General features: G+C 45.6%; 1 protein-coding gene across 5 annotated transcripts in view; it reads right to left on the reverse strand.

The window, feature by feature from the left end:
* Dgkg (diacylglycerol kinase gamma) overlaps positions 1–13079 on the reverse strand; it is a 216667-nt gene that overhangs the window by 39849 nt on the left and 163739 nt on the right. The window lies entirely within an intron of this gene.

Consider the following 13079-nt stretch of genomic DNA (forward strand, 5'->3'; position numbering starts at 1 on the left):
TCAGCCACCCTGCCACTCTCAATCAGAAACTGGATCTCTGACAACTCTTCAGGTTTAAGGCTTTGACCATTGTAGTGAGATGGAGAGATCTAGTCCTGGTCAGCTCTGGAAAACAGCACAAGATTTCCAGAGGGCTGGAAACACTTCTGGATGCAATTCTAGACCAAGTCAGCTGCCAAACCACTGTCCAGTCCAACCTCAGTTCAGTTCCTTCCTAGTCACTGTGAAGAGTTGCAGGGTCACTGGGTCCAGAAACCAACCCTGAGTAGATTTTCAACAAATGCCAGAAAAATATCATTGTATTCCTTTATTTTATCCTCTCCCCCAACACCTACCCAGTGAGAAGTACAAGACTTCTGGGTTTGGGAGGCCTTCCAATTTGCCTCTCTCGTATCTGTTGCAAGTACAATTCTGGCACATGTTCTTGCTGATGTGGAGGAGTTGCTTTATTCAATTTCTACCACCGGCATCCCCCAGCGGTACAAAAGGCCAGAAGGCTTGAATCTGTATGTCTCACATAGCTGTAAAGCTGGCCTACTTTGGCATAATGCTTACCAACACAGCAAGTAATACATTAGCTCTGGTCCTTGTTCCTCAGGATTGTTGGTAATTTATTTCATTTACAGAAAAGCAAACTGGACCTAAAGAGATGTGGTATGCTACCCAGGAATGTACAGATGAACCCCACATTTGTGGAATTTGTTTCTTATCTTACTTATTTTGACAAAGAAAAAAAAATACAATAAAAATCTCCTGTTACCTGCGTTACCTCCTGCTGTGCTTTGAATATCTCGACCAATTTCACATTGAAAATTAACAGTATTAGGATTAGATGAAGTCATGAGAACAGGGCCTCATGATTTCATTGGTAGCTTTGTAAGAAGGGAAAGTGAACCAGGATGTGATGCTTGAATTGCCTCTGCAGAGTCCCCACTAGCCAAAGGTCCTATCAGATGAAGCCCTTTGACCTTGAACCTCCAGACTGTGAGGGTTGAACCTTTATTCTTCCTGAATTTCCCAGTTTATTACATTTAGGACCAACAGAAAGTGGTCTAACCCTAGAATTTAAACTTCTGGAGTTTTTAACAGAGGAAGAGAAGTAAGGCTTGATATCACTCATAGTGACTCACTACCTGATTTCTTTGAAGTTCTAAATCAATGTTATCACCCTCCTAACTTGTTTCCAAACTGTACAGTGAGATTTTCTGGTAACTGGGATTCATTTCTTCGTTGGGGAGTTTGGATAATTTGGCCTCTTTAAGTGGTGCAGACTTTCTTCTTGGATTCACCATTAGTTCTATTCTCTGAGCTAGGTGAAATGGTCTTTCCTTTCACCCCTTTCTCCTCCTGCATGGGGCCAGGCCAGCTGGCACACTACAAGGAGATGACTGTCATTACTTAACGTGGTGTGTATGGGGCCTGTGGCTTGGGCTCAGTGGGCAGAGTGCTTACCTAGCATGTCTTCACAGCAATCCTATCTGTTACCATGTATATTTGGGGAAACTGAGGCACAGAGAAAGCTGAGTAGCTTGCTCAACATCACACAACGTGCAGGTGGAAGCATGCAGATTTCAAAGCAAGCAGTCAGAGCTTCAGACTTAACGCTCCCCACCCTCACCCCCAGTGTGGCTAAGCATCTCTGAGCTGAATGTGGCCAGCGCTCCTAAACCCCTCTTGGGACTCAGCTTTCAGAACTTTCCTTATTTTTACTGTTTTGCACACACTGCAGTTTGTTAGCTGCCTAATTGGTAAGGTCTGTAGCATTGAAAACAGTACCAATAACAGGATCCAGTTGGGCAGGTGGCAGTATTTTTGGGGGCTGGACTTCTATGACATTATGACATCCCTAATATGAGATGATGTACAAAGCATCTGTAAGAGCTCAATACAGTCCCTAGCTCATTATCCTTACTGTGAATATAAGAGCTGCACTAGCTCTTTTGTTTGAAGCTGGATGATGAGGTGTCACTTCAGCCTGCATGGGATTCATCTCAGTCACCCTGACCTTCATCCTTCCATCTGTTTCTCAGTCCGCATATGCTGGATAGCTTCAGTTGTCAACCTGAGACACCTGGGTGGAGGTAACCTCAACTGAGGAATTTCCTCCATTGGATTGGCCCTGTGGCCATGTCTGTGGGACATTTTCTTGACTATAGGGTAATGTGAGAGGGCTCAGCCCACTGTGGACCATGCCACCCCTGGGCAGGTATATCTTTGTTGTATAAGAAAGCAGTCTGGGGCTGGCGAGATGGCTCAGCGGTTAAGAACACTGACTGTTCTTGCAAAAGACCCAGGTTCAAATCCCAGCACCCATATGGCAGCTAACAACTGTCTGTAACTCCAGTTCCAGGGGATCTGACAGCCTCTTCTGTCCTCTGTGGACATTGCACGACTCGGGTGTACTTACCTATACGCAGGCATAGCATGCATACATATAAAATAAAAACAATAAATAAAATATTTTTAAAAAAGACAAAAGAAAAAGAAAGCAGTCTGAGCCTGGGACAGAGAAGCAAGCCAATAAGCAGTGTACCTCTATAGTCTGTGCTCCAGGTTCCTGTCCTGAGTTCCTGCATTGACTGTAAGCTAAATAAACCCTTACCTCCCCAAGTTGGTTTTGGTTAGTTTTTTTTTTTGTTGTTGTTGTTGTTGTTTTTTCAAATCTTTATACAGGATTTGAAAATAGAGCTTAGACATGGGATTGACACTTACATTAATTAATTTCAATTGGCTCTCAGTCCAAGTCCCCTCAAGTCTAATAAGCTATTCATTCTGTGACCTTTGTCATTGCTCTCCTATCATTTGGGGACCGAGTTATTAATACGTGTGTATAAATGGAAAAAGCCAGGGTACCCATTATGCTGAGTTTACACACATTGTTTTTTTGTTTTTTTTTTTTTGAGACAGGGTCTCCCTGTAGCCCCAGCTGTCCTGGAACTCACTATGTAGACTAGGCTGGCCTTGAATCACAGAGATCCACCTGCCTCTGCCTCCCAAGTGCTGGGACCACCGGTTCACACAAATTTTCTAAATAACTCCCTGACAACTTCTATCAGAAAAATTTTCATTTTTATTTTTTGAGATGGCCTTACTATGTAGTCCTGGATGGCCTGGAACTTGCTATGTAGACCAGGCTGGTGTCAAACTTTGAGATCCACCTGCCTCTGCCTCCTGAGCGCTGGCATTAAAGATGTGTGCCAGTACAACTGCCTCTCTAACAGAAAAGTAATAAAAGAACCATATTGTCAACAATATGATGCACTGATGGGTATTAACCATCTATCCTAGAGTCTTTCCAGGGACTGAACGAAGCATATCAGTGTGTGCTTTCGACAATCTGCCCTTTTGTTTTTTGAAAGCTGGTGTGACATTGGTCATTAGCTAGAACTTACTGTTTTTTAGACTTGTCAGAGTGACTCCTGAAGAACATCTAGAGGTTTTTCAGCAACTTGGATTCAAATATGTGTGAACTTTTCAAGGCCAGTTAGTTCTTTATTGTTCTGCCTTTAGACGTGGTAGTGCGTTTAGCATCTGTTCTTCCACTTTTAGTTTAGGCCCACTAGTCACTGGAAAAGAGGAAAACTAGAACGGCAGAGTCTTGCTGAACTACACTTTCCAGGTTTTCCTTTTTCTGTTGTTTTGATTTAGACCTCATCTGATCTTCTCCTCGGTCTGTCTGTCTGAAGCCAGGGTTGTAGGTCTGAGGTGTCTGTCCTGTGGTCGGTCACTCCTGGGAATGTGCCCACAAGCTTGCCTTTGCGTCTCTGTGTATAATCCCTTTAAAACACAGCTCATACTGGGTTCCCTTTTCTTAATATGATTAATGACTTGTTAAGAATTTACTTTGGAATGTCTCCTAACCCTTCCACCCTTCCTGTGCCTAATTAGGAATTCAGGCTACAGTTCCCTGTGCCAAACTACTTCTCTTCGCTCTGAAATAAGCTTTCCTCAACTCTGTGTCTGGCATTGTCCCCCTTCCTAGCCAGATGGCCACTTCCCTTCCTGGTTGTAGTTTCCCCCACAGCTCCTCCAGTCACTGCTGACTGAAATATCTCCTCCCTTCTGAGAAGTAATTTCCTTGGGCACCAGGCTGGCCTTCACCTACACTGTCTTTTAGGATCTAATTGGCGAGGGAGATACCATTGTTACCCCAATGGGTGATAAGGGTACTGGCTTAAGGCCGCAGAACTTGCCATCATGCAGTTAGCGTGCCGACACAGGGGCTGGATGCTGGATTCTACCCTAAAGATGAGTCAGTGAGGCTGATGCTAGACTTAAGCAAAATTCAACTTCCAGCTGTTTCAATAATTGAAATTTCTCACTCCTGCTCTATCTTGTAAATGCTGGGAGCAGAGCCTGACAAACCAGAATCCAACATTAATGTTATTGTATCCTGTCTTTGTGCCAGATTCATTTAAAGAAAAACGACACAAAACCAAGGAAGTATGCCACCAGCATACTGCTGGGCAAATCATATTCCATGGTTACTTTTCTTCCTTGCTTGGAATTTTTGTTTGTTTTGTTTTATCGTTTGGAGATGAGGTCTCACTATGTAGCCCCAGGTTACCTGGAACTCACTATGAAGACCAGGCTGGCCTCAAACTCACAGAGATCCACCTGCCCCTCAGGTACAGGGATTAAAGGCCTGTGCCACAAATGCAGGGCTCCTCCTTGCTTGGAGTTTTAAGCAGATTCTGTTTACTAGGGGTGTTAGCTATTAACTTAGTAACTGTTGCTGCCTCCCTGGGAGAGCAGACAGACCTTAGTCTAGTTTCAGATAAACTGCTCTCCCTCATTCTCTCATAGGTCCAGGGTAAAATGGGGCAAATAGGAGAGATGGGAGGACCTTGAGGCACTTGACACAGAAGTTCTCCACGCTTGAAGTGCACCTACTTGGAAAAGTACTTTGGAAAGTGTCTGGGCTTGCAGACAGATATTTAAATCCTGGCTCTGTCATGGGACTGCTGTGTGATTCTGGGTTGGTTCCTTAAACTCTCTGAGCTTTAAATTGCCATCTGTAAAATGGGCATAGGGATGAATACTTTGGGAGGCAGTTGCTCTTCCTAACTCCTGCATTACTATTAGTTTCCTCAAACCCTGGATGAAGCTTACTTCCTCCTGAGGCCACTATCCCCAGCTTAGCAGGAGCAATCTGCGGACCCTGCAGGTGACAGTCGCCTTGCCCCCCCTCCCCTGCACGCGGTCCCTAGCCCCGACACACTGATTTTCTTTACACTTACTACCTACAGGCGGACGGCTGGCGTACAGCGTCAGGGAAAGTGGAGCTGGGAGTGGAGCACTGTCAGCCTAAATGGAATAGCAGCCCTGCTTTTTTTCCCAGCTAAATCCGCTTAGCGTTCCACGACGTCATCGGCCCGCTCCTCCCGCCCCCAGGACCTAGGCTTGGGCTAGCAGGCCCAGCTCCAAGCGGAGCCTGAGCTGCAGCGACCCAGGTATTTGCAGCCGGGCGTCCAGCTGAGCCCGGGCGCAGTTAGCGTGCACACGGCCCAGATTATCCTATGGGGGTGCCCGCCGTCAGGTGAAGGTTACCCCTACGCCGCCCCCTCGGCGCATCTGCCCGTGGGCCTCCGCCGCGGTGCGGGACACAGCATTTCCAGCTCTGGCTTCTTGGCTACTTGGGTGGAGGGCCGTTGCGTAGGTAACCAGAGACTGGGTTAGGAGGCCACTGCGCCTGCAAACGAAAGACGCCTGGAATCCTTGCTCACACGCCCTCCCCCGATGTTTTGGAGCCCGGCAATCCGCAATCCTGGGTAGACCCCGACTGCCTAGCTCTCTAGCAGCCACTGCCTGGCCTCGGGTTTGCTGCCGCACGCCCTCCTGGGTGACCTGAAAAGGCAGCGGTCGAAGCCTTCCGATTTCAGCCCCGCCGACCCCATTTCTGCAGGTCCTCAGAGAATATTCTATTTATTGGATGACCTGTTTCAGTTTTAGCAACTAGGAAATTCTCCCTCCTGACCTCGATACCACCCGTAGGCAGGTTTTCCGGGTTTGGAAACAGATGGCTTTGTTTCATAGTTCGTCCCACTGGGCTGCGCCTGCTCTGGGGACTGGTCTCCCGGCCTCTAGGCAGCTCTAGGGGGCCTCTGCTCTCCCAGCCTGAAATGTTCTTTTTCCTGGTGCTCTGTCGCTTTATTCTGATTCGTCTCCCTCTCCATCTCCCATGACTCCTTGGTCTTTCCTTTTTAACCTTTTTATTATGAGTATTTCTTATTGTTTATTCTTGAGACAGGGTCTCCCTGTAGTCCCAGCTAACTTGGAACTCACTATGTAGACCAGGCCTCAAACTCACAGAGATCAGCCTGCTTCTTGTTTCTGGAGTGCTGGGGTGAAAAGTGTATGCCACCGTGCTCAGCCTGCTCTTGGGTATTTATTTATTTATTTATTATTTATTTATTTATTATTTATTTTGTGTGTATGTGTGTATTGCCTGCATGTAGGTAAGTACACCCTTGTCGTGCAATGCTAGGGGAAGTCAGAAGAGGCTGTTGGATCCCCTGGGACTGGAGTTATGGACAGTTGTTAGCTGCTATGTGGGTGCTGGGATTCAAACTCAGGTCTTCTGCAAGAACAACCAGTGTTCTTAACTGCACCAGTGTTCTTAACTGCTGAGCCATCTCTCCAGCCCCTACTCTGAGTATTTCTAAACTTAGGAAAGTAGACAGAATAAGATAAACCTCTTATCACCCCTCCAAACCCAGCATGAGCAATTCCATGTAGCAGCCAGTCTTGTTCATGCTTCTCATACATGCTGAACTATTCTAGGCAAACCCCTGAATTTCTATCATTTCATCATAAGCACTGTGTATCTTTAAGCAACAAAGACTTTAAAATTACTTCAGTCCACATCACTCTTAAACGGTAATAATAATTCCTTAGCTCCCTTAACAATCTCATTTCTATTAGTTGGTTTGTCTGAAAGCTCTACACATGGCATTTAGTTGATAGATCTCTTGGTTTTTCTTCATCTTCTTTTGAGACAAGGTCTGACTATACAAACTTATACACTCAGGCTGGTCTGGAACTTGCTGTGTGGAATTCCTTCTGTTTCAGCCTAAGCTTTAAGGTAATACAAATCACTCCAGGGTCTTAGTGCAAATGGGAATTCAGGAGGTCTGAGTTGGGTGGTGACTGTATTTCCAACAATCCCTGGTGATGCCAACCTGTAGATCCATGGACTACACTTTGAGGCTGTGCATAGCATTTCCCAGAATTTGGATTTTTCTTTGAGTTTTGTTTCCCTATGGTTTCATTAAACTGGCCCATTTAGACTAGTCTAGTCAGAGTCAGAATTGGTCTTTTGGCAAGAATGTTTCATTAGTGGGGCTGTGTACTTCCCACTCCATCTTCTCAGTAGGCCATAACCAGCTGTCTCGTGTGTGTGGGTGCACGTGTGTGCGTGTGATGTTTAGAATGGTCAGTGGGTTCAAGTATTGTCAGCCTAAATCTCCTTTTATACTGCATCGGCTTGTAAGGATCCTTGTCTAAACCCATGACCCCTACTGGTAGGGGAACCCTGACACTCTTCTACCTTTTTTTCCAAATCTCTACAGATGCCACAGATTCTTTCTAGTCCACTCTCCAAAAAGGATTCCCTCCTCCACTACTGTATCTGTTTTTTCATTTAATCAATGAACTGAAAGATCTTGGTAGATCCCACAATCCAGTTATCTCATTTTACAGCTGAGAAAACAGAGGCTAAAGAGGTTAAGGAAACAGGTCCAACCTTACATGGCTAATGAGTCAGCTGATCTAGAATTAGACCTGTTGTCATTTTGATTAAGAGGTCCTAAGTTCATAAAAAAGTACTGTGGCTCTGAATGAGGTCCAAAGCACTGAGTCAGAATGGTAAAGCTGGACAGAATGCTGGCGATCACACCTAATTACCAAAACGGGAGCCTTAAAGCCTAAGTGGTGAGTTCCCTAGATTACACAACTATCTCAAGGAATGGCTGGGGCTCAACCAGGGACTCCAGGCTGAGTAAGGATGGTGACAGTAAGGGAGCAGAATGAGAAGGAACATGTGGTTTGGTATCACCTGGAAGGTGGGATGTACAAGGCTAACAGTCACTGAGGACAGGTTTTCCTGGATGTTTGAGGCTGAGCAGATGCTCCAGTAGTAGTTGTGGGTGTGAATAAATGTAGAGTAGGAAGAAGAGACTGGGGTGACTATGATAGGAGTAGAGAGAGTGAAGGAGAAGATGCTGAAGGGAGTGGTGGACCCATGTCTGAGAGTGATAGGGGTCCTCTCTTTTCCTAGTGAATGAGGGAACTGAAGGATGGGGTAGCTCTCCTGCTGAGGGAGAAACATTGGGCTGTGTCTATAGAAAACAGTTTTTCAGTTACAGTGTTGGTGAAGAGGGTTGAGGTAGAGATGGACCATATCCTGACACACTTGAATGTGAGTTCTGATGGCTGGGGGTGAGTGGCCTCCTTTGATGCCTAGGCTCCATATCAGAGCTTCAGACCAAGCCCAGGTACAAGGAACTGACATATACCTAGCCAACTCTTTCCTCCTTTGCCTCTTTTTTTGAGGGACTAGGATACCAAGAAGCAACAGCCAAAGAGAGAAAACCTCCCTGTGCAACCCCAAGGTTCTGTGAGGCCCAGGAAAGGACCTGGTGGTGGGCTGGAGGGGAGGTAGTTGTTTCTGAATTGACTTGGCAGGCTGGAGTCAGGGAAAGGCTGAACCCTGAGGGATCCTCTTTGATTTGGAAAGAGGACAGAGGCTGAGGATTGTAGTTAGCTGGGTCCTAGTAGCTGCCCATTTTGGGAGCCTGCATTGATCTTTGTAGAAGCCACAGAGTTGAGGCCTATTTACTTTAGTTTCTGCCACACACATGGCCCAAACTACTCCTTTTATGCCTGGTGCAATCCTGAGATAACAATGACTCCATGAAATGTTTTTAATGCTGTGGATGGAAAGCAACTTTCCTCTCTTCTGAGTCTCATTGCTTTGGTTTCACCTCATATATGAAATGGGTGTTCTGCTATATGTCCCCCAAGAGACTTGACACTCATAGACGGCAAGGACAATATTTTATACAGCAGTATGTCCTCCATAGATCCAGACATCTTTAACTCCTGTCAGATGTCCAATATAGCTATCTGTACAGCAAAAACTAAGAACGTGGAGAAACTCTAAAATGAAAACCAAGTTGTTCTTTAAAGAAACCTGACAGAATTCCCCTCTTTCCAGATGAATTTCTCTGACCTCTCTAGATGAATGTAGTGATGACCAAAAAGAGTGGACTGAGTGGCCTGGATGGGCAGATAGGAGGTAGATTAACTGCAATAAGTAATCCTCTGATCATGGCTACAGAAAATCCATCTCCTGGTAACAAGAATAGACATGGAAGGTGAGGATGACAAGACACAGAACACTCAGCGTCCATCAGAAATAATGAGAATGTATCTTCTGCTAGATCCAGGGATGGAGTGGGAAAAGGGCAGGATCCCATCCTCCAGTGCTTACTTAGGTCAGTGCTGAAGACAATGGGTTGTTGCTAACCGTGTAACAGCAGGGTGTCCCTGAAAACAAACAGAAAACAACCAGCCAAACCAATAAACAAACAAAAAACAAGCAAGCAGATAAAAAACACCCTGATTGTTGTGTCCTTTGCTATAAATGTTTCACCATAGCCGACTGCAATACAAAGGCACCAGGGAGAGGAGAGATGTGAAGAGATGTGCCAGCAAGCAGACTTGATTTAACACACTACTGGCTAGAGGCAACAGGACCCAAAGGAAGTTCGTATCTTTGTATCTGCAGGGCCTACAGCCAGAATAGAGAATTTACTGAGGGTGAAGAAAAAGCAGCCAGGGAAAACAATGTTGTCTCTTTTCCTCAGAGAAGAACAAGAGTGAGTGCTGTTAGAGTTAATATCTGACATGTATTGTAAGGAAGAAACTCCTATACTGAGAGGTGCCGAGGAGTGGTGACGGCATGACTGGAAAGGTAGGCTAGTACTGTCCACACACAAAAAGTGATCTGGCATGTAGGTAAATCTTATATACAGTGGTTTACCCTGCATTCAGAGAGCTTGTTTTATTGATTTTTAGGAGCTGGTGTCTGTTGTGGTCAGTTAGATAATATCCACACATATATATTCAGATATATATATATCTATAAAATTTTAGCAGCGTTTGAACCAGGCACTTCATATATTTTATATCTAGTCCTTATAACTCTTAAGTGTCAGCATTTATATGTTTAGTTTAAAAATGGGGAAACATTGGCCTGATGAAACTCAAGGTCTTTCTTTTCCACTGTTAAGGGTAATGGTTGTCTTCCCTCAGCGTCTAAGCTTGATGCAAGTGCATCAAGAGGCCGATCCAACCGAGAGGGCATGTATATGATGCCTGTTAGTCTTGCTACCTGTAAGACAACACGTAGAATATTGTAATATTCTCTATTAAGAGAAGTCAGGGGAGTTCTGGGTCTGTAAAAGGAGCCATGTAAAGAATTGGGGATGTGTAGCTCAGTGTGATAGGACATTATGTAAAAGATACATTTTTAGCCTGTGAAGGGCAGTCATATGGAGGAGTGAGGAAGCATGTTCTATGTGACCTGGAGGATGAACACAGGATGGGGACTTTAATCATGCAGATGCAGATACTTACTGTGCACTTCTTTTGTTCTAAGCAGTATGCCAAGTGCCAACTAGAGAAGCAGATGGCAAGCAACAGAACGTACAACTCTTGTTCAACATCAGGAAGAACTTTCTGGAAGTCCACATTATCTAGCAATGAACAGGCTTCTTGAGAGTTTCCTGCCTGTCAAATATTCAAGAGGTGGTTGGAGGCCCACTTATTAGAATGTGCTAGAATGAATCTTTTGTTGAGTGTGTAAATTAAACTAAATCCCCTTCCAATTCAGAGATTTGAAGTTCAGAATTTACTCTGGCAGGCTAGAGCATGCTGTATTGAAAAAAATGTCATCGTGATCACATTTCCTCCTCTGCACAGCCTTGCCTTCCAGCTGTGCAGCACTTTCTCTGACAGCTAGCAGTGTGGGCCAGCTAGCCTGGAAAGTGGCTGCCATCTGTGACATGGATGATGGAGTTCGTGGGTTTGTGTAGGCTCAAGGAATGTGGCGTTGAAGCTATGTACACACAACCTGCTTAAGAACATCCCATGAGCAGAAAATGTTTTCTTCCTCTTTAGCCCTCTTCTGTTGCTGTGCCAGGCAGGCACAATGGTGCCTTTGAGAGGGGCAGCTGGAAGGAGGTGTTGGCCAGGCGGCTGGAAGGAGAACACTGCAGCTGGGGGTGGGGTGGGGAGCCCAAGTTCATTTCCAGGAGTGAGTCTGCACTGGGTGCCAGTTTCCAAAACAAAACTGCTGTTTCTCAGTGCTCACAGAGGCGGGTTGACCCAGAGTTGGACAGAGGGCAAAACTGCTTCTCCGCAGCTCTATCTACCCAAGTTTAGAAGAGCCTTGGTGTGCTAAGTAAGGGGTTCTTGTTCTGGGTGCAAATGGACCATTTTGGTTGCCTCTCTCAGGAGCTGAGGCCAGTGGGCTGGATGGGGGCTTTCTGAGGGTCCAACTTCAGCAGGCAGAGCAGGCCTGGTGGCCTTAGGAACTGGCAGGGCTCCAGGGCAGGTAGACTACCAGGCAACAAAAAGGGCCCAGAATGGGCGCTGTTCCTTCTGCCCTGCAGGATCACTTCTGCCAGTCTCACAGCTGCCAGCATCCTCGCTGTGATACCAGCTCTGCCCACTCACCGTCTTAACTCTGGTGGGAAAGAGGTGGGAGAAGCCTGGCATTTCCTGTCCTGGTTAACAGTTGTCCAGACCCTCTGCTACTTTCAGAGTGTGCAGCAACAGCTCAGAGCTGGGCGTGGGAGGTCTTCCCACTCTTTGGGGGGTTAGAAGGCCGAGTGCCAGGCTGTCAGCTCTGCCATCTCCCCTTTTGTGTTACGAACAGAGCAGGTGGCCAGAGGCTTCAAACAAAAAGGTGTGACTTCAGGCAGTGACATGGTAATTTCTATTACTGGTCACACTAACTATGGGATTTTCACACACTGGCTCAATTTTATAATCAACAAATCACTATTGAGGAATTACTTTCCTTTAGGCTCTTTTCCTTGCCTAGGAATACAGAATGAAAGGAAAGTCCTTGCTTTAGACAGCTAACTGCCCTAATACACGCAGAAAATCCTAAGGGGAGTTGGTCCGTCAACTAAATAAATACATGTGTTGGGGGGCAGCAGAAGTGTGATGCAGAGCCACCTCCTGCTGTGGGTACCCTGGCATTGTGGGCCCATGCAGGGTTGGGACCACAGATTGAGATATGAAGTTCATCTGGTCTTAAAGTATTTATTTTTATGAGACTTGGTTTCTTCGTGAAGATAATGAGAATAGTATTCAGCATACAGAGTTGTTGTGAGAATTTAAACAGTGCTTGCCAGTATTTGTGGATCATAATAGGTGGGAAACATCATCAATATGTTCAGTCAGTCCTGTGATAGATTCCCTATCCTTCATTGAAGAGTCAAATCTCTACCTTCTATAACCTCAAGCTAAGTTGGAAAAACAGATTTAGCTGCTACAACCCACAAAACACATTTGTTTATTCTGTTCTTTGTTTAATAGCTCAGTTGGAGGGGACTGGAATATTTTTCCTCCCTGATGTTCCTGAATCTTGGAGTGTGGTAAGGAAGATCATGAATTCTTTTCAATGCTCTAGAGTATCTAAGGAAGCTAATACATTTCCCCAGGCAGGCTCTCACTGTTCACTGTTAACTCGGGGGAAGGTAATTCTTATACCAAAGGATTTGATTACCAAAAAGCAAAGCTCTCTGGGGGCAGGGTTACCTGAGAGCATCTTCCAGGGACTTGTTGAGGCACAGAGTTCTAATCCAGCATGTCAGTTACAGGACCCCCCCCCCCCCCACACCCCTCAGTCCTCTAAGACTTCCTGGGACCAGCCTCTGAACATCCTGCATGTCACTCAACTATTTTTGAGAAAATGTAGGCATAAAGCTTAAGCTTTAAAAGTCATTCCCATGTCTTTGGAAGACACAAAGTGTGTTATTGTCAGGAATCTAAAGACAAAAGAA

Source organism: Nannospalax galili, unplaced genomic scaffold, assembly GCF_000622305.1.
Source record: "Nannospalax galili isolate Female #2095 unplaced genomic scaffold, S.galili_v1.0 scaffold1349, whole genome shotgun sequence".
Taxonomy (NCBI): domain Eukaryota; kingdom Metazoa; phylum Chordata; class Mammalia; order Rodentia; family Spalacidae; genus Nannospalax; species Nannospalax galili.